This window comes from Chiroxiphia lanceolata, chromosome 2 (assembly GCF_009829145.1).
Source record: "Chiroxiphia lanceolata isolate bChiLan1 chromosome 2, bChiLan1.pri, whole genome shotgun sequence".
NCBI lineage: Eukaryota > Metazoa > Chordata > Aves > Passeriformes > Pipridae > Chiroxiphia > Chiroxiphia lanceolata.
In genome coordinates, this window is record NC_045638.1 from 46,727,991 (window position 1) to 46,749,540 (window position 21,550).

The following is a 21,550-nucleotide window of genomic DNA, read 5'->3' on the forward strand; positions in this document are numbered from 1 at the left end:
GAAGTTGCGATATACTTGGTCTCCTTGTCCAATGCTTTCTGGCTTAATGGTTAAAGTGCATATTTTCATGCCATAAGACTTCTGTTGAAATAATTCTTTTTTCTGAGGGTCATGGCTAGATTTGGGAAGGGCTCTACCAACATTTCTTGCAAGCACGTTGGTGGCTAAAAAGGCCAATACGAGATAGGCATGTCCGGTTGCAAAAGGCACAGCAGAAAGACTCCTTAGATGGTATATTCTGCAAGGCACGATTCTTTCTGCGTTGTCTTTTCTCCTCAAGAGTGATCCTGTGTGCTTTCTTAAAATCAGCAGCGTTATAGATAGTGTGTCTCCAGACCTCCCGATTGGAGGCCAGAGTAGACCAGTTATGTTGATCAATATGGCCAAGGCTGAGATGTTGTTTCAGGGAGTCCTTGTATCTTTTCTTCGGGGTTCCTCTCTTGTGGCAGCCGGTGGCAAGTTCACCATAGAGCAAGATCTTAGGGAGGTGGTGGTCCTTCATCCTGGAGACGTCTGAGGGTATTTAAGCTGTATAACCCACAGATAAGTTATTTTCTGTCCTTGCTTTTACTATTGTCTAGTTTAGATAACAGTTTCATTATTATTAAAAGAGATTAGATATTAGCTGGAATGTAAAATACTGTCTCTTGCCCCAAAAGGCTAGAACAGGTTTCTGTTTCTGTTCGTATTCTGCTATTCTCACTTTAAAGTATGTATCCAGTTTATTTCCTCCAAGGATGCATAGAAGGAGTTGCTTGTTAATGTAACTGAGTTAAACAATAAATAATTGAAAACTGATTATGGCCCATATTATTGAGTGTTAAATTTTGAAGTTGTTAGATATTTTTGAGTTTTAACACGTGATTTATGCCAAGTCTGATGTATCTGGAAATGACTAAATGAGGATAGTGGAATTATGAACACGCACAAATGCTTTTCTAGAATGCTTTTCAATTGGCAGAATGAGAACCTTGTACATAAAGACAACAGGCATGATGCCCATGTACTAGAGTGATAAGAGTCAAGGTGTTAATAATTACCATTGTTAGATGCCCATTCACCAAGATACCTTGTAATGCATTATATACCTACAATCTGCTTATACAACATGTTGATTATTTGCTATTACAAAATGAAATTCTTATTTGAAAAATTGTATTTTAAAAGATACTTGTCTAGAAATATTGTTAAAAGAAACATCACATACATCAAAAGCTTCTTAATTAAACAAGACTTGTATTTAAAAGTGCAACAAAATGCCTGTCTAATTAGACATAGCCTAAAACAATATCAGATTATCAAAACAATTCCTTTTGGCTAAGTGATTTTTTTGTTTGATTTGGGTTTGGTTTTTTGTCTGTTTTGTTTGATTGATTGTTTTTTTACTTTAGTATTCCAATTATCTTTTAACAGAAAATACCACTGTTCACTGACTATTTTTTCTAATTAAGCACACAAAATAAAAACTTGAATGACAAATAACAGTGTATCTAAACCAAATACAAGCATGTAGTAAGATCCAGAAATAACGTTTGATGGACTGTGTAAGGATCTAAACTCCTAAGGGTATGTTGCCATCTGACTTTTTAAGCCGGGCAGGACTAAATCTATTCAGTATCTAGTAGGGTGACCTCCGAGTGGTGCTTAGGGCAGGTTTCATTTACCCTAGTTTTAGAAAACTGAAACCTGAATGTCTGCTTCTAAGATGATTCCCAGAGGCTTCCTTTGCAGACAATGAAAAGAGAAAGATATATTTGGATGGTAGCTTTTCTAGTCATGAAAAAAAGTTGTCTAATATTACCAGAATGATTGCACTCTCTCTTTTTACATGAATGTAATGAAAGCCAGAAATGACTTGACTAGATTTAGTATCGGACTTTGAGGTGTCAAATATGAGTTCAAAATAATTTCATTCTAATAGCCAAAGAAATTCAATAATATAGTATTTTGTTGTCTTGTTAAAATAATTGGCAATATATGAACATAAAGACAAGATTTTATTGGCATGGCAAAATTAGTCTAAAAGTGCTCAAAGACATGGTAATTCTTTCTGGTAAAAATGATAATTCTTTTCTTGTAAAAAAATTAAAATTAATTATTTAATGAATCTAAATATCAGTAAAAATATTTGTGGTTTTAATCAAGAAGGTTTCTTCACTTCAGTTTTTAACTTTTACTATGAAGCAACAATGATTTCGTCATCTAAATCCTCTTTTCCTCCCGTATACAGTTATAGGTTATGTCTATGAAATATTTCAATGATTCTTGAGGTGATTCATGGCTGTCATATGGAAATGGTATCTATTGAGAGAGGTACTTGTCTTGGGAATCTATGCAAAAGAAGAGTTAAGGAATGCAAGCAAATATGGCCTAATGAGAGGAGTTAATGACTAAATTTTAGCTCTTATTTTAATTAAAAATAAAAGCATTCCTATAGAAAGGTATTTTTTTTCCTCAAGAATTTTTTCATTTAAAGGAAACAAAAATTATTTCTAAAATTCTGTTTGACAAACAGTTCTTTCAACACTTTTCTGTCATACCTGTTAGAAATGAAAGTGTGCTGATACTACATACTCTTAAGGAGTAGCTATCTTTGATCTTTAAAGTGTTTGGAGTGATCACAGAATCACAGAATCATGGAATGTCCTGAGCTGGAAGGGACATTCCAACCAAGGATCCATCCAAGGATTATAAAGTCCAATTCTTAACCCTGCACAGGATACTCTAAGAGTCACTCTATGTGCCTGAGAGCATTGTCCAAACACTTCTTAAACAGGTTCGGTACTGCGACCATTTTCCTGGGGAGCCTGTTCCAGTGCTCAGCCACCTTCTGGGTGAAAAACTTTTCTGGGATTCATTTTCATACTCCTAAAGTTTACCTCCTGGATGAAAGATGATATAGGGAAAAAACATTACAGATGTGTAGTTTTCACTAAAGAAAATATCAATACATTTAAGATTAGTATAGATTTAAAGCATGTTATATCCTATATTCTATCTCAAATTAGATGTGACTGTATGTATTTAGTTGGCATTCAATTAAATTATCCTTATTTCAAACTTAAGCTTCAAAATTCACCAAAATATGTCTCATGCAAAATACTATTTTCTGATATCTTAAGTCAAAAGAGCTTTTATCTTTTAAATGTCTGTAATGTGTTGTTACTGCAAAACAGCTTCTTGTAATTGCAACTTCACCTCTTGCAATTCATATTGTGCCTTGTGTAGTACCATATAGTGTTCTGAAAAATAAGATTTGTTTATACTCACAGCTACTCATATGGAGTGTAATACTTGACAGCCTGCCTTTGAAGTATATCAGTCTTCTGTTCAGATGACAAAGATAAGAATAGCTTCTATTTATAGGTAGCATTTATACTTTCAATACTTATGCACAGAGATGTTTAATTTCTGAGCTACTTAAAAGTGAGCACTATATGTATAAAAATACAAATATGGTACCGACTATACTATGAAATGTTGCCTCTTAGAGGGTATATACATAGTTTTAGCTTCTGTCTTGAATATTTTCCCAATTAAGAATTTATTTATTTATTTATTCTTTTACAGGACATTGATTATTTCCCCTGCAGCACTTTCATCTTTCATTTAGAAAGAAAAGCTATATATGTAGGCCTTTAGAGTGCTCTCAGGATTCCAGGGAAAAAAAAGGCTCTTCCTTTCTTAAAAGAGAGCCATGAAAAGTTTGTCCTTGTTCTTCACATTGACACAGATGTCAGCTTGTAGCTACCTCTATTTAATTTTAACAAGTTTTGCTTCATACTTGGGGGAGGGCAGTTTTGGAAGAAACCATAGTCTGACTCACAGCCATTAAAAAAGAAATCTATCACACAATAGAAATCAGTTATAAAAGATCTCACTGAGGGAAAAAGGACTTTTTTTCATGAGGGAAAGGTAATGCAAAGCTTTAATCTTTATAAAGGCTTTCCATGGATATGAAAGTGTGTTACATTTTGTGTTGGTTTTTGTACTGAGACTGGCAGGTGGCTGGAAAAGGACTAAGGAGAGGTTAAAGCCTGTCTTTTCATAGATTGAAAAATTCAGGTTTCATTTTTAACTCATTTGAAATCTTAGAGTGTTGAAAATCTTAGAATTTAACCAGTCACTGCGATGGATATACATGAAATATGGTCCCTATAAGAGACCAATTTCTAGAGAGAATTATACATACACATACCTATATCTACATATGTATAATTTCTTCTTCCATTGACTGTTTTAAGTGTTTTAAAGGCAGAACATAATTATCAGTTCATATGGTAAAATTTCCCTCATATCTATCAAGGTTTCTGATTTTTTTTTTCTTTGAAGTATAAATGATACCTTTTAAACTGAGGTGAATGCTCCAGACAAATGTCAATCAAATATTTCACATTGGTATTAAGGATATCCCAGAGCCTTAGGATGGTTAGGGTAGGAAGGGACCATTAAAGATTATCTAGTCCAACCACATTGCCCCGGCTGGTTTTTACTGGATCAGGATGCTCAGTCCAATTTCACCCTGAACACTTCCAGTGACAGGGTATCCACAATTCTTCTAGAGAACCTGTTTCAATGTCTCACCACCTTTCCTGTAAGGCATTTCTTCCTTATAGACAGTCTAAACCTACCCTCTTAAAGTTTAAAAACGTCCCTTCTACTCATACTACAGGCCTTGTAGAAAGTGTCTCTTTGTCTTTCTTCTAAGCCCCATTTGAGTATTGAAAGGCAGCAATCAGATCTTTCCAGCGATCCAGATCTTCTCTGCACTCAACAGCCCCAACCCTCTCAGATTTTCTTCATAGGAGAGGTATTCAAGACCTCTGATCATTGCAGTGACCCTTCTCTGGGCCCACTCAGTAGACCCCATGGTAATACTCTGTTTGTTGTATCTCAGGATAGGGGTTGTTCTCCTGGCTGCCAGGGCACAAAGCTGACTCACATTGAGCCTGCTGCTGACCAGTACCCCCAGATCCCTTTCTGCAAGGCTGCTCTCCAGCCGTTCCTCTCCCAGTTTATACTTGTGCCTGTCATAAAACCATCTTAAGTGAAGCATACTGCATTTTGGTTTGCTAAATTTCATTCCATTATTGATTCCCCAATGCTCCAATATATCTAGATCCCTCTGTAAGGCATTTTGTCCCATGAGAGAGTCAACAACACCTCTGGTAAAATCATGGAATGGTTTGTGTAGGAAGGGACCCCAAATATCTTTCAGTTCCAACATCCCTACCATGGGCAGGGACAATACCCAATTTGTTATCAGCAACAAACTTATTAATGATGCATTCAACTCCAGAATCCAGATAATTGGTAAAAATACTGAACAGAATTACAGCAGTCCATGGAACTGAATCCCGAGGAATGCTGCTGGTGACCAGTTGCCAGCCAGATGTAGCCTTATTCCCTACATTCTGAGCTCTGACCATAAGCCAGTCCTTTACCCAATGCATACTATTCTATGTAGAACAGTACACAGAGTAATGTGTAACTAGTATAGCATGTATAGTTTAGCTTATAGTATATATGATAGTTGTGTAGTGTATATATAGTATAAATATCATAAAATATCTATCTGCATGTGTAGTAGATATCTATATACTGTGGTGCATCAAACACGGCATCACCAGTCAGTCAAAAGGTGATTATCCTGCTGTATACCGTGCTACTGCAACCTCACTTTCAGTGCTATCTGCAGTTCAGGCCCACACAACTTGGGAAGAATGTTAAGGTATTTGAATGCATCCATAGGAGGGCAAAAAAGACAGTGAAATATCTGGAAAAAAATGCCTTGTGAGTAACATCTGTGGAATTTGGAATTGTCCAGTTTGGAGAAAAGCAGGCTGAAGGGTGATTTTCTTGCTCTTTACAGCTTCCTGAGGAAGGGCTGGAGAAGGAGGTGTTGATCTCTTCTCCCTGGAATCTGGTGTCAGAACATGTGAGAATAGTTAAGGTATGTCACAGGTGGTTCAGACCAGACATTAGAAAATATTTCTTTACCACAAGGATGGTGGTCAAACACTGGAACAGGCTTCCTAGAGAGGTGGTCGAAGCCCCAAGCTTGACAGTGTTTGAGGCATTTGGACAATTCCCTTAATAACATGCTTTAAGTTTTGATCAGCCCTGAAGTTTTCAGGCAATTGTACAGCGTGATCATTGTAGGTCCCTTCCAACTGAATATCCTATGCTATGTTATGCTACCCTGTGTGCACACTATATGCATGGTATATTTATTATATGCTATACTTTACTACTATGCATAGGTACTATAGTATAACATGTTTTATATGTATGTGTGACTTTTAGACAATGAGAAAAGATGTAACAAAATGTGACAGAAGACAGTTCTTATAGTCTTAGACTGTATCAAATGATACAAAGAACAGTCCCTCCTAATTTCAAATTTGTTGCTTTCTGCATGGTATTTAAATCTTTGTTATAGAGTGGATAACATCAGCCATGAATAAATGCTAAAGGGAAGGGGAAGCTGTGTATGCTTTAACCTCCTCAGCCCAAGACTACAAGAGCATGGAAAAGGCTTGAAGAAGTGATGGTCTTTCCTGTAGCTTCTTGTATGAAACACAATGTTGAGTTGGATGGACTACTGATTTACGTCAATAGTGGTAATTTCTTGTGTTCATCTATTCTTATTGCGCTTCCTTCAAAGATGACTAAGTAAGTCCATAAGTGAATTACTAATTTGAACTCTTTTAATCATATTTTCATGAAAGCCTATTGTAATATAGTTTCTCCTTTTCCCCATTAGGTACATATATGTCCAAATCCTGTGATACTGACTCATGATCATGGAAACACACATTAATAGTCAGATCCTAATTGAAATAGTTATTTAAAATCCTGCACTTTTTGAAATGAAGTTATCATATGAGAGTTACAATTAACACTGCTCACTATAAATTTTAAGAGCATGACATATAGAATAAAATTAAACATGAAAATAATTATTTACATCTATAAAAATCTTCACATTGCAAAAAAAATATATAATTAATGTCATTAATTTCCTGTCTTTCACCTGGGCCCCGATTTTTTGAAAAGTTAATTCTCTAACGTGTACAAAACTTAAGTGTACATCTAGTCTACCACCTAAAAATACTGGAGGGGACCAATCTGTTGTTAAATGACACCACTATCTCACATTTTCACTCTTATAGTCCTCAAATAAGGGCTAAGCAGTGTGTTTTGTAGACACATATGACTTGTAAAAAAGGTAGTCAGAGGAGCCTGGAACATAGGCAGTAAATGGGTAATGAACTAAGCAGTGAAGATGATTAGACAACCAGTGCTTCAGCTTATTTCCTGGCTGTGCTTTACCTTCTACTACAGATGTAGACCTAGGGTTTTATAATTTCACAGTCCCTCAGGTATGCAGGGAAGAAAGGTGTTACATGAAAGACTTACTTCTAGACCAGAGGTAGTGAGGTATTTGGGTATAGACACTGAAGCAGTGAATTCTAGACCCCCATCTTAGTCACTAGACAATACATCAGTCCTCCAGTTTAAAAAGTCTTATTTTGTTTTTCTCACTCTCTATCCAAAATCTTTGTATCTTTACTTCTACCTTTGCTTATTTTCATTCTCTGTCTTGTGCCACATAGTATGCAACATTATGTAAAGAAACTTTGATCTCTCTGGGTATTCTGCAAGGCAAAATAATTATAGGTAGATTTTAATATTCACTTCCTATATTAATCTCAAGACAGCACACTACAACTACAACTCTTAAAACTCACAGCAATGGGTGTCACAGATAGGAAGATGAAGTTTCACAGCTGCACAAAATACTAATTCATGACAATTCCATGGAGGTTTTTGAGGGAATAAAAAGAATATCTCTCCTAAGTAGCAGTGGGAATTGAGATTCTAGTAGTAATGAATTCTTCCATCCTGTAGATAGAGAATGTTCTCTTCACCAACACACAAAGGAAAGAGATATTCAATGTGAGTGTTTCTCTCTTCCAGAAGCTACAGTTTACACACCAAAAAAGCAGTGGGCTTTCATAGTTGTCCAGTAAATCCAACATAACGTCTTTTAAGAGGTTTTCACATTTCACTTCAACTAGATGACAAGTATGAACACTTTTAGTCAAAACTTGTAAAATGCAAAGCAGTTCTCTTGTCATAACTGGAAGTGCTAATGAAAACATATAAACTGGGAATGTGAGGTTGTCTGGAACTGTTTACACAGAAAAAGAGACATGGCTATTGTATCTGTTTTATATCTCTCTCCACTACATAAACACTCACAATCTGTGTATACACAGACATCAATAAAGGGAAAAATAAAAAAAAAGCCAACCTGCATTTTCAAGTGTTACTAATCAGCACATTTAATGTGAGCACCCTGAACAAAGTTTTTAGCAGCTGCTGACAATATTAGGAGACTGTGACTAGATTTATGACTAAGTATGTAGAAAAATCTTAGTTGAGTTAAAAAGGCAGAGAGAAATAGGATGACTTAAGGGTGAATTAGTTATAAAGAGTAAACTAGAAAAGACCTATCTGAAGTAAACAGCTATTTAGTGGGAAATTGTCTCTTATGAGATATACCATTCAATGTCGTATTTTACAGTTACTGGCTACTAGCCAGATGAAAAATCTTATGCATGAAAAATGTACTTATCATCATCTATTTTACTCTCCTTAACTTCCATGCTCAATTTATTTTTGTTTTCGCTCTTCTTGCATTCTTTTTTTTTCCAATAACAAATGCTGAATTCTTTAAGTATGAAATGTCAAGGTTAAAAGACTTCCACTACATAGTATATATTCAGTCCAGGTAAACCCTTTGCAGTTCACCTACAGTTGGCAGAATTACACTCCCTGTGTTACCCACGAAAAACACAATGAAGAAAATATTTCAGCTTGCAAAGATATAGATATCTCTATATAAAAAGGTATAATATTTGTCAAATGGAGGGGCAAAAGTGTGAAAACTCATGGGCTGACACAAAGACAGTTTAACAGGTAAAACAAAAGCTGCTAGAAGAGCAAAATAAGGAATTCATTCACTGCTTCCCATGGCCAGGCAAGTGGTCAGCCATTCCCAGGAAAGAAGGGTTCCATCCTGTGTAACGGGGGCTTGGACAAACAAACACCATCACTCTGAATATTCCCCCCTCCTCCTCCTGTCCCCCACCTTTTATTACTTTGCTCACTTGGGGTCAGCTGGCCCAACTGTGTCCCCTTCCCAACTTCTTCTGCAGCCCCAGCCTCCTTGCTGGTGGTGTGAGAAGTAGAAAAGACCTTGACTCTGTGGAAGCACTGCTGAGCAATAACCAAAACATCCTGTGTTATCAACACTGTACTCAGCACAAATCCAAAATGTTGCACCATACCAGCTACTAAGAAGAAAATTAATTCTATTTCAGCCAAAACCAGCACAGTGGGACTTAAAGACGCTTTAAAACAAAAGGAGATATATTCTACATTTCCAAGCCCGTTCTTCCTTGCTGTACCTCATCGATATTGTTTTCAAAAGCATTGGACATATTTCAGTCCAAAAGGGATCCTAAGGAGTAAGAGAAGGACAACAAGAAATTTTGGATATCCATGTATTGCTGTCACTGCTGTTGGTCAATGACAAGTTAACAGTGAACTATGAAAACATGTCTCTGACCTACTTACTAATCTAATTTCACAATTCCATTCATTAACCTTTTAGCTGTAAAGATTTCAAAAAGTAGACAATGATTTTTCATTCTTTGAAACATTCTGTTTGTTAAGGTCTGTAAGGAAATCTGTCAAAAGAAGAAAAGCATGCACATTTGACTGTTATTTGTTCTCTCTAACTTACATTAATGTTTCCATACAAACTTCAATGTAATGTAAAATATTGGCATAAGGTGGGAATACAATTGGAGTATTTTTGGTTTCTTTCAGATGCGAAGCTTATTAGAAATGAAAAAAAGTAAACAACCAAGAAAGATAATAGTTTATTGTCTCATTTGAAAAAGTGGTTTTTTCTGTCTTCAAATAACCAAATCTGCTGAACTTTTTTTTCATGGTCTTTTCAGTGGATATGGAAAATCCAAATTACATGCTACCATATAATATTGAGTACCTAGGGAATATATTAAACAATGTAATATCGTACTGATAACAAATCTTCATAGATTTCTCTATTTAAAAAAATCTCTTAAATTGACAAATTTGACATGACAGATTGATTTTTCTCCTCAGGTTTGTAGGAAATAGGTCACATACTCAAGATTTTAGAGTAGCAAATGCAGCACTAAAACAATGACAACAAGAAAAAATCCCAGTGCTTATATATTTTCCATTATGTGTTGAAATAAAGGCCACTGACCCAGATCATGATGCAAGAAAAACCTGTGACACCACCCCTGTTCTGTGCCATCATAATTGTTATAAAAACAAGCAAACAAACAGAGATCTTACTTGTTTCATTGCTAAATTCATTTTTCTACATTTATCTTAAAACTTCTGCAACCTAATTTCTGACAATTGTTATCAAAATAATCTATCTGATGCAAAATGTTTCCTGTATAGTTTTGCACTTCTGAACTGTTTATAGTTGTTCTGTCACATCGTATTTCCATTAATTTCTATTTTAGTAAAGGTATGAGTATTTAATTCTAATAGCCCTCATATCATGAAGTCTTCTATCAAAATCTAAATCTATTCTTCAGCTTCATCTAGTTATTTAAAGATTTCCTCCAGGCAGACAATCTGATATTGCATTAGCTTTTCTTCGCCCCATAAGAAAATGTGTATTCCTTACCAAAAAGTTGATTATGTCTCTTCTTTCTCTTGAAATATTTGATGCATTATTTTACTACATGATTAGACATATTTTTGAAATTATAACTGACAACAGTTAAAAGAAACTTTTAGTGACTCATAAGGAGGTCACTAATAGACTATATGACTAAAAGTTTCTCTTAACTGTTGTAGAAAAGATTATGGTTCTTGTATTAGTCCTTGCTCCTTCATGTCTATGGGAGACATGATCATATAGAAGAAGATTTTAAAAACGAAATCATTTATACCTTTGTCAGGAGACAATGATATTTTCCTTTGTATGTTAGACCTGTAAGGTTCTAAATCATTCATTCTGAACTACTCAGTATATGTTTTGAACTATATCATATGTGTTGCCTCTGAATTTTACTTAAAGAGGATAGACTGCATACCTGAGTTGCAACTGATAAAGTTTCATTTGTGTTAAATTCTATATAGCATGATGGTCATGTCTCTTTGCATTATTTTTTTTTTTAAGCATGAATGTACAATTATATCCAGAAACAAATTAGACCAGTCAGGATGGGAATAACAGGAGGGCAGGAAATATGTAAAACAGAAGTCATTTCTGAAATATTTTAGTCTACCTTCTAAAAGTGGAAATAAAATGTTTACAAATGTTGTAGTTTCCTTATATGCTATTGTCTAAAATATAATTGCATGTCAGCAAATAAAGGAACAGTCAGAAGCCTCAGATTTAGTCCTCTCAATATGAATCTGTTTTGTAGCAGTGTTTTCTTGAGAAAACAAACATGAAGTTCAAAAAAAATTGACTTCTGAAATAAGATGTTGTCACACAATATCACACTTGAGAGACAAACAATGTTTGGTGACCAATATATCTGTTCTCTCATCACGTGGCAAAATATCTAGAATCCTTGTAGTAAAGTCATCATCATTTAACAAAAGTAACAGTATGAACTTTTTGATTCTAGGGCAGTGTCTTCCTATTCAGTGAGAGTTACATATTGTATAAAAGTCAAACCTGAATGAGTTTTTCAAGAGCTTGAGATCCTCTATACTTGAATTTGGTCTCTGGTAAAAAACCTGACAAGATTATACAACTTGTTGAAAACTAGCAATAAATCTTTATAGTCTAATATCAGTGTCACTGATAATATTAGAGTAGTTTTACTGGCTTGTGCAGTTGCAGCTCTATAGGAGTTCAACTATCTTGTAGAGATATTGGGTAGGTTTATTCTTTAATCTTAAAAATCCCTGGTGAATAAAGCTCTTCATATTTGGAGATGTAAAGCAAGATTCATTAATCACATCTCAATAATGCAAGAATTGAAAAATAATAATAATCTAGACAGAAATTTCAGTAAAAAGTTTAACTGTTAATTGTAACATTCAGAAAAGTGTATGGATTTCAAGTATATGTGGTCTAGCTGCCATGGAGTTAATTTCCACTATAGCAGCCCTCATCATGCTGTTCTTTGTGTATGGGTAGCTGGAAAGGTGTTGGTAACACACCAGTGTCTTGGCTACAGCTAGCAGTGCTGCACAGCATCAAGGCTGTCCCTCCAACATTCCCCCCTGTTCAGTGTGCTTGGGGTGGGCAAGACCTTGGACAGGACCACAGCCAAGGCAGCTGGCCCAAATGACCACAGGGATATTCCATCCCATATGGCGTCTGCTCAGCAATAAAAGCAAAGGGAAAGGAGGAGGAAGGCAGGGATAGGTATTTGCTATTTTCAGTGTTTGCCTTCTGGAGCAACTGCAACGTGTACTGAAGCCCTGCTTCCCAGGAAGTGATAGGACAAGGCTTGCTGATAGAAAGTAGAGAATAAAATCTTATGGTTTGTTACTGACTTGTGTGCACACAAACTTTGTTTTTGCTTTAGGTAACTGAGTTTATCTCAACCCATGAGTTTTGTTGCATCTTATTATCTCCATTATTATTGTCTCCATCTTCTTGTTCCATTGAAGAGCAGCTTGGTAGGCAACTGGAGTGAAGCCAAAGTAAACTCACCAACTCATAAGTTATGAAAATTAAGAGGAAAAGGAGCATGACACCACAATAGACACTGCTTTTGCTGTCTGACATAGGACGTTTCATAAGAAATGTCACTACTCTACCAGTGACTGATGGAATGAAAGCTTCCAAATTTACACAGTGGAAACCACTCCCCCTACTACCATTGAGTTACCAGAAGTTTGTCTGACAGACAACTTAAAATAACTGTTTGGCATAAGTTATATGCTTTAAATGTATTAAAGAGGAATTTAAATTAAAAAAAAAGACAGGGGTGTTTCTAAAAAAAACAACCAAACAAAAAAAAAAAAACCAAAAAAACCCCAAAACCAACACACTTATATCTAAAAAGAGATATTGCCATCAAATACATTTTTACATACTAAACTAACATTTAAACACATCTAAAAACTTCTTTTTTCATGATTTCTAAGAAACTGATTTTTGATGGTAGCATAAAGAACCTCTTCTCTCTTCTTGCCATAACTGTATATTTGTTTTTGATGAAAATCCTGTCTCCAAGATAATAACAAAAATTCAGGTTGCAACAGTGCAAAAAGTATGACAGACTTGATTGACAAGTGTTATCTTTTTCAACAATGCATTAAACAGATAGCATGAATATCACTTCCTTTGCACAAAACCTGTGACAAATTGTGAGTTCTGGATCTGGAGTATCATTTGTCTACTTAGAATGTTATCTAGTAACCTCTAAAATTGATTCTTTATATTGAAGCACTAAGTTCTCTACTGTTTTTTCTGAGTAAACCTTGAAAAATAGTTATGTTCCTCCAGGTTCATTACTCATCTGTATGTGTAATGAACCTGGAGGGACATAACTATTTTTCTGTATCTCTAATTCTGTATGCGTATCTGTATCTGTACTCATGTGTAGTTTGAAGATCATGGTATATTTAGCCAAAGATTCTTTTTTTCTATCTGAATAGTGTTAAGTTATATGATTAAAACTTTTTTACACACTCCAAAATATGAGAGAGAGAAAACTACAGGTGGAGGAGCACAAATATTACCCTACCAGGCTGCTTCCAAGCCCATCACAGGAGCAATTTGGCCTACAAAAGCCCATCTCACAATTCCAAAGGAGCACAGGGGCACAAAGGCAGGCAGGAACACAAATTACCTGTCCTAGAATACACTCCACCTCATTGTCCAAGCTTGAAGCCTATCAAAAAGATAAGCAGTTTTCCAGAGCACCTTTGGGACTCAAGGAATTCCCTACCTAGGGCTATGGGACAAATTATGGGTTGTAGGGGAAGAGAATTTTAGGCTTGCCTAAGACTTACTGTGAGATGCTTAGGGGAGGAATGAAGCATGGGGAAAGGGAAAGACACAGATAATTTCAGGAAGAAGAAGTATGTAAAAACTGAGGGATAAGGTGGTGAAAAGGGCTGGTCACATATTAACAGCTATCTGATCAGCATGCTCACCTGGCAAGGCACTGTGTGATCTCATGGACAAACCATTAACCTTAGAGCTAGGTTTAGAGACACATTTACATGAGTATACTACTGTGTTTTCTCCAAACTGTTAACAGTTGTATGATCATTGTCTGATCTGTTGTACTATCAGATCTTTGAATGCCATGTATGGTATATGTATGATCAACATATGTTGCATAAAAAACATAGTATGACTTTGTGTCCACTGAGATTGGAAGAAGTGATTGTGCAACTTTTCATCTGTGGCTGGAAACATAAGACAAAGAATTAGACTGTAATAAGAAGTAAAAAGATAGCCTTGAACTAACCCAAAGACAGTGAAAAAGGGACCACCACCACAGATATCATACATCCTGTGGGGAAGAACTGGAAACTTTATCAATGTTTTGTGGCAACAGACCACCTCTCTAACTGAGGAACATGGTTGTCATTCTTAAGATCCATGGAAACATTAGAAGAATGAGTGCAGCACCAGAGAAAAGGGTAAGTACTAGTTCTACTTATTACAGAATAACACTTTGCTCTAGAATATTAATTTTCAGTAGTAAATTATACTGCAACTATTAGTATTATTGTAACTGGATTAATGAGAACTGTTTGAATTGTACTGGGTTTCTTAAATTTTAGCTCAGTTAACAATAAATTGTATCCGTGTACAAAGTGTGCTAAATTTTTCCTACATAAAATTATAAGTATACAATGGAGAATGATTTTCATTGTGAGAAGGCAACAGAAGTACATAGTTCCATGAAATATCTTCTTTTCCACTAAGGTTTAAAATATCTAAACTAAAAAATGTAAACTGTCTAGAATCAAGGTTAGTCATTCTTTCCATAAAGAGACTTCAAGAGTTCTCTTCCTCTGAGCTCCCAATCTTTTTGTTTATTGTTTACTTCCTAGCAGATGTGGCAGATTCATTCTTTGGAGATGATAGGCGGCTGTAATCACAGTTATTCTCTATTTCATGCAGTGTCTTTAAAGAAGGAGTTTTGGAGTCTTTTTTAATTAATCTTATTTCCTACAGAAACATAGTTTATGACATTTCCTTCTTTGTCTGGATGTCTTTGTGATCACTACCTTCCCCAGAAAAAGAAATTAACAGAATCATAGAATCGATTGGGTTGGAAAAGACCTCCGAGATCATCAAGTCCAAACATTGATCCAACACCACCGTTTTTACTCAACCATGGCACTAAGTGCCACATCCAGTTTCTTCTTAAAAACCTCTAGGGACGGTGAATTCACCACCTCCCTCCACAGCCCATTCAATGTCTGATTGCTCTCTTAGTAAAAATTTTTTTCTTAATATTCAACCTAAACCTCCCTGGCACGGCTTAAGACCGTGCCCTCTTGTCCTACTGCTGGTTGCCTGGGAAAAGAGACCAATACCCATCTGGCTACAGCCTCCTTTCAGATAGTTGTAGTGAGTGATGAGGTCTCCCCTGAGTCTCCTCTTCTCCAGGCTGAACAACCCCTACTCCCTCAGCCTCTCCTAATAAAACTTGTGCTCCAATCCTTCACCAGCCTTGTTTCCCTTCTTTGGACACTCTCCAGCACCTCAATATCCTTCCTGAACTGAGGGGCCCAGAACTGAATTCAGTACTCCAGATATGACCTCACCAGTGCTGAGTACAGGAGGAGAATCACTTCCCTGGTCCTGCTGGCTACACTGTTCCTGATAGAGGCCAGGATGCCATTGGCCTTCTTGGCCACCTGGGCACACTGCTGGCTCATGTTCAACTTCCTGTCAATCCAAACCCCCAGGTCCCTTTCTACCTGGCTGCTCTCCAGCCACTCTGTCCCCAGCCTGCAGCACTGAGGGGGTTGTTTTGACCAAAGTGCAGGACCCGGCACTTGACCTCGTTGAACCTCATCCCACTGGAATCAGACTATCTCTCCAGCCTGCCCAGGTCCCTCTGAAGAGCCCTCCTGCCTTCCAGCAGATCAAGATGCCCCCCCAGCTTGGTGTCATCTGCAAATTTGCTAATGGTACACTCAATCCCCACATCCAGATCATCAATAAAGATATTAAATAGAACTGGGTTCAACACTGATCTCTGGGGGACACCACTAGTGACTGGCCACCAACTGAATGTAGCACCGTTCACCAGCACTCTCTGGGCTCGACCATCAGCCAATTCTTAACCTAGCAGAGAGTGCCCCTGTCCAAGGTGTGTATGCTATGGGAGACAGTATCAAAGGCTTTGTTGAAGTCCAGATAGACCATATCCACAGCCTACCCCTCATCCACCAGGCAGGTCACCTGATCATAAAAGCAGATCAGGTTGGTCAGACAGGACCAACATGAGTAAAGATCTTAAAGACATTAAATATGGTGTGAGTTTCCTAGAAGTTGATGGAATTACGCTAAATTTTACTACATGTTCTACTCAATAAAGGGTTTTTTGAAGGCTGTCTTTGTAATATATGGTAATAAGCTGTAATTTTTTTTTCTTACAGTTTTCATATTTAAGCAGAGATGCCAAATTTACATCCTGCTGTGGTGGTAATGCTCCTCTCCCCTCCTTGAGTTGCAACTATGATCTTAAAAATGCTCGTTAGGCCTTGGTCTTGACAAACAGCACCTGGGCTAAGCTTCTCTTGAGCCTATCAGAAACACCATCTTCTCCCAGAAACTAGTGCTGTCTAATGACATCCTTTTTTTAAGCCAACAGCCTTGGAAACATAGTTTTCTTGCCTGGATAACAACCCAAGTAGAACTATATTTTTTAATTGAACTTTCAAAGCAAGTTATCTGCCTGAATTGCAGCTAGGATGGAAAATTACTATAAAGAAAGACAACTTATTTGCAATCCTATAAGCAACGGTCCTAAGTGAGACCCATTGAGTTCTCCTGGACCACAGTATACTGTGACCTGAAGTCCCAATGGAGAGTAGCAGCAAGTCGTGTCCCTCAGGGGTCCATACTGGGATAAGTGTTATTTAAGATCTTCCTTAATGACATAGATGAAGGGATTGACACACCTGAAGGACAGGATGCTGTCCAGAGGAACCTAGACAAACTCGAGAAGAGGGACCATGGGGATCTTATGTGTTTTTACAAGATGGAGTGCAAAGTGCTGCACCTGGGCTGGGACAGCCACCACTACCATACAAACTGTGGGATGAACAGATTGAGAGCAGCCCTGCCAAGAAGGACTAGGGGTTCTGGCAGATGAGAGGCTGGACATTAGCCACAAATTTGCACTTGCAGCCAAGAAAGTCAGTCGCATCCTGAACTGCATCAAGAGAACCATGGGCTGCAGGTCAACAGAGGTGATTCTAGCCTCTACTCAACTCTTGGGAGACCCCACCTGGAGTGCTGCATCCAGCTCTGAGGTCCCCATGGAGTGAGTCCACAGGAGGGCCATCAAATTGATTAGAGAGATGGAGCACGTCTCCTATGTGGAAAGGCTGAGAGCTGGGTTTGCTCAGCCCAGAAGAGAGAAGGCTTCAGGGTAAACTGATTGCATCCTTCCAGTACCTGAAGGGAGCATGCAGGAAAGATGGAGAGGCACTTTACAAGAGCGTGTAGTGACAGGACAAGGGAGAATGAGTTCAGACTAAAAGAGAGTAGGTTTAGATTAGATATTAGGAGGAAGTTTTTTGCTGTGAGGGTGGTAAGCCACTTGAACAGGTTGCTCAGCAAAGTTGTGGATACCCCACCTCTAAAAGTGTTCAAGGACAGGTTAGATGGAACTCTGAGTAACCTGGTCTAGTGCAAGGTGCCCCTGCCCATAGTAGGGAGCTTGGAACTAGCTGATCTTTAAGGTCTCTTCCAACCTGGGACATTCTATGATTCTATGATCTCCCTCTGAGTGGGACACCACTCAGAGCTAGCAAACTCTCAAGTTTACTATACTCAGAGGACCACTGCTGAAAGATGACAATGGAGCCTGGGCCAATACCTCCAGTTCTTTGCCCATTAAGAATATGCAAAGCATCTGATGTGAGTACTTCAGTGAACTTGAGGAGAGTTTTTCACAGGTACATGCCTTGTACACAGTCCTTTAGGACTGAGTGCTTGCAAGTGTGAATATAATGTAGAATATGTGCTATGAATGTTACTGTCTTACATTCTTAAGTATGTTAGATTTGTAAGTTAGGCCTATAAGTGAATTACTGTTGAACTATAGTAAATTCTATTGAATCTAAATAATCTAAAAATTGTTTAAATTAGGCTATCGATTAAGTGCTATTAAGTGCTGTTAAAACCCTTAGGCCTAAATCACTGATCAAGTCTGAGGCTAAGTTTGGTAAGGAGGTCCACTCTGAACCTGGTGACTCAACAGGACAGTCTCCCTTCTTCCTTTTTTTAGTTACCCTTTATCTACCCGCAGCCTCCACATAGATCATTTTAAGTTAATTTTAAATTTAGATTGACTGATTTTAGATTTTAGTCTGATTTTTTTCTGTTTGCTTTTACATCCAGCAAGTTGTAGAGTGAACCTTGCCAATGAACTTTGTCACGCTTTCACTTTTATATTAAGTTTGCTTCTGCTGGTGATTCTTTGAGTGACTTAAAACACTCATGCACGACACCTGCCAAAGAGAGTATCAGGGCCTCTCTAGACTCCCTGTCTATCTTTGATACCGCTCCTGTTTAGAGTACTTTACTTGCCTCTTAGGATGGGTCTGAATCAATAAAGTATTACATCTTTAAATATATGCAACACAACATTAACCAAAAGAATTGATTGTACTGCCAGAATGTATGTTAAGAAAATGCTAAATGTATATTTTAAAAAAGATCTATATGGAAATGTTATTACTATTTCTGACAAAAGGTGTAGAAGCTAATTGTTTCTGAAGTGTTGAGGTGTAAAAAACTCACGTCTTTTTGTCAGGCTGTGGTGGTTTTTATGTGCAGCATGATTTTTGGCATAAGCTAAAAATAAACATATTAATAAACCCAAAGTATTACTAATAATATTTTGTAACTGGATACATACATATATGCAATATGTTATTGAGAATTCATTATATGCCAGTGGTCATAATACAATCAAAGGTTAGCCTCATCCTCTAAAACATGAATCAATAAAATAATATTTTCATTAAAGGTTCTATTCTGATCCCTTAGGACAGGGTTTTCTACTACTTTATTCAGGCAATCATCTGGAGCTTTTCACCACAGTTCTTTCTGTTTCCAAAGTTAACCCTGACCTTGTTTCATATCAGAGACAAAACCCCAAAAATCTTTTGAAGTAAATAATTAAAAATAATGTCACTGAGTTTATTTAGAAGCGTTTATGGTCACTTTTTATTTTTCTCATCTTCCTGTCTTGTCTTATTTTTGCTTTGCATATTTTGCATAAAATATATTTTAATTAAATCCATTGTAAAATATTAGGATTATTGACTGAGTTATGGTGAATTCATATAAAAAAAAAGCCAATCTCAGTACTGATAGAGTAGTAAACAGTATGTGTCATTTGATTATGATTTTTGGTGTTGACTTGAGTGTAATTGTTTATTACCATATTACTACTCAGTATTCCTTCTTTTTTTCAGTGCTAAAGCCGGATATAGAATTTGTCCTCTCACTTCTGTCTCCTAATTAGATTAGTTAAATCACTCAGAAAAACTGGTAATATGCCATACTCTGAGATTTTAATATTAATTCACTGTTAGGTGTCCTGCTTTTTCTTCAACCCCACTGATCTGTGCATGTCATCTCACCTTGGGCCATCACCGGAGTAAGCTAATGAAATTTCTTTAAGACTTTCCATCATACCAATGTCATTTTTACTTGTCATTTATTTGAAAACCACCGAACAATTTGATGCCTGATCGCTTCTCTAAATATGAAGTCTTAGACTGCTGATATAATTAACTTTCTATAAACCTCTTCAAACAGATCTACTTTTCTAGTAGTATCCATATTTTAAACATCAGTCACAAATCTGAAGAGGTGACCCTTCCGTGACAGCCAGAAGTAGATAGTTATCACTCTACAGTTTTAGATTTTTATTGTCTTTTGTAAAATGTGAGACACACTTTCTATAAGTGCAGTATTACTTGAAATATTGCTATATTACCCACAGATCGGAACTTCCAGGGAGCAGAAGTTACCAGAATTGCTGATCCATGTTCGTTTAATGTGAAGTTTATTATGAGCTGTATTAGAAACCCTACTGTGTTGGGTTTACTAGTGTGTCAAGGTCGGGGTAGGAGGATGGTCTCTGGTCTGTGACAGATAGAGCCAGCTCCAGCTGGCCCTAACCAACCCACTGCAGGGCACGTCTGAGCCCCCCAGCCAAGATGGTGGCACCACAGGGAAAGCATATTTAAGAAAGGACAGAAAATGCCACACAGACAGAAGAGGAGGGAAAATAAGAGTAAGAAACTGTTCTGTGAACGCTAAGGTCAGAAAATAAGGAAAGGGCACCAGAGCAGAGTTTTCCCTGCAGCCCATGGAGCTAGTATGTTTTTGCGGTCTGTGGAGAAATTTGTGGTGGAGGGGTTATTTGCCTGTACCCTGTGAAGGGGACTGGTACAGCAGGCATTCCCTTGGAAAAGCCTACAGCAGAGAAGACAATTATTTCAGCCTGTGGAGAACTGTACACAGGAGCACTTGGATATTTACTGAAGGAGATGATACCTGTGAAGGGCCCACAGGGGAGCATATTTTTCTCCTGAAGTAGCTGTACCCCCTAGGAAGAACCCACACCAGAGCAGGAGAGCAGCAGAGAGAAACTGCTGCCTACTGACCAACCTGGTCCCCATCCCTTCCTGTGCTGCTCAAGGTGGAGAGAGGGTTTGGCAATAGCAGCATGAAGTTGAGCCTGAGAGAGGGGAGAAGAAAGGTTTTTTTTTTCATGTTTGTCTTTGTTTCTTACTACCCAAATCTACACTAACTGGCAAGAAATTAAACTAAATTTGCCAAATTCAGACTTAAGATATGTTGCTAACTTTATCTTGATGCATGAACTTTTTCATCCTATTTTCTTCTCCTGTCTCACTGAAGAAAGCAAGTGAGCAAGAGGTTGGCTGGGATTTTGGTCCTTAGCCAATGTTAAGCCTCCACAACTGTTTTTTGATAACTGCAAAATTATTTGAAGCAAACAACACTGGTATTAAATAGCAGAGATTTGATATGGGGTCTATCTCCACTGGCTAATTCCAGATATTTACAATATAGAAATTTACACCTAAGCAGGTAGTCGTAGGTCTCCTTCAAAACCTGTAAAGAAAAATTACCATATTATGATGTGCTTTCTTTGATTTATTACAGTAATATTCTTTATGGTAAGATAAATCATATCATCCTTTCCACTGATTTGAAGGAATGCAAGTTCTGATTCAAATGATATACTACTGGACC